This window comes from Emiliania huxleyi (assembly GCF_000372725.1).
Source record: "Emiliania huxleyi CCMP1516 unplaced genomic scaffold EMIHUscaffold_885, whole genome shotgun sequence".
Lineage (NCBI taxonomy): Eukaryota > Haptophyta > Isochrysidales > Noelaerhabdaceae > Emiliania > Emiliania huxleyi.
The window spans coordinates 15,181-16,279 of record NW_005195401.1 but is presented as its reverse complement, the minus strand read 5'-3'; positions in this window follow the sequence as shown (position 1 = coordinate 16,279).

The window sequence follows — 1,099 nt, the reverse complement described above, 5'->3', positions numbered from 1 at the left end:
CTAGCGATTGCGAGCAGCTTTGCTCCAATCCTACCGACAAGCCTCCGATTGCGAGCAAGAGCGCTCGCAATCAGAACCGAGTAACTGATTTTGGCCCATGCGCATGCTCTTCCTCGTGCTCGTCGCGCGCTCGGGAGCCGGAGTGGCGGGGTCGGAGCTGCTGCAACGGCGCGAGTGGCCGCGAGGGGTCGTGCTGGGGCTCGCCAGAGAACGAGGTCACGGCGCGGCGCTCGCGGCGGCACACGGGGCAGCTTTGAGCAGTGCAGCGCCTCAACATCAGCTTCAAGCAGTGCAGCGCAACGCCAGTGGCCTCTCTGGAGCTGTGCGGCGGCTGGCGGGCCTGTGCGACGGCGCCGATCCGTGGGCTCGGGACGCGCAGTCGGCTCGCGTGCCGGTTGCCGAGTCAGCCTGGCTGGCGAGAAGCGCCAAGGCCTTCCCTGCATTCTGGGCGCTGCCCAGAAGTGCGCAGTGCCTTTGCTGCGCCGACGGGCGGCCTCGATGCGGATCGCCGCGAGTGGCGTGGGAGCCTCCAGTGGCACGGTCGTTGGTCAACACCGCGGCGCGCGCGCGCCGCGAGTGCTGCACAACAAGCGGAGGGCATGGGCGGGCGCTCTATCGCTTTCCGGAGCCCAACTTTGACTATCGATTGCCGCCGGTTATTATAACCGATGGGAGATCGTTCCGGCAGACGAAGGGATTCAACGCGGCGATAACTGCCCGAGACGTCCCTAACCTTTATTTATTTCTGCCCTGCTTCAGGAACCGGAGGCCGACTTCCTCAACCAACCAAACCTCATTACCGACTGCCGGTCGTTGGGGACACGTGACTCCTGCAAAGGGCAGTGTCTCCACCCGGGAGTCGGACATTCCAAACCCCCCCCTGCCCCCTCTCTCTCCCCCCCCCATCCTAGCCCTCTTTCTCTCTCCTCCTCTTTCTTTCTCTCCTTCTCCCTCATTCCCCCCCCCCCCCCACGAATAAAAAATAGCCCCCCCTTGACCAATCCTCCTTGCAGGAAGAGGTCCCCTCGCTCCCATAGACACCTTACCGCCCAAACCCCGACTCGCTCGAACGCGATTGGACACTCATCCTTTTTGAGGT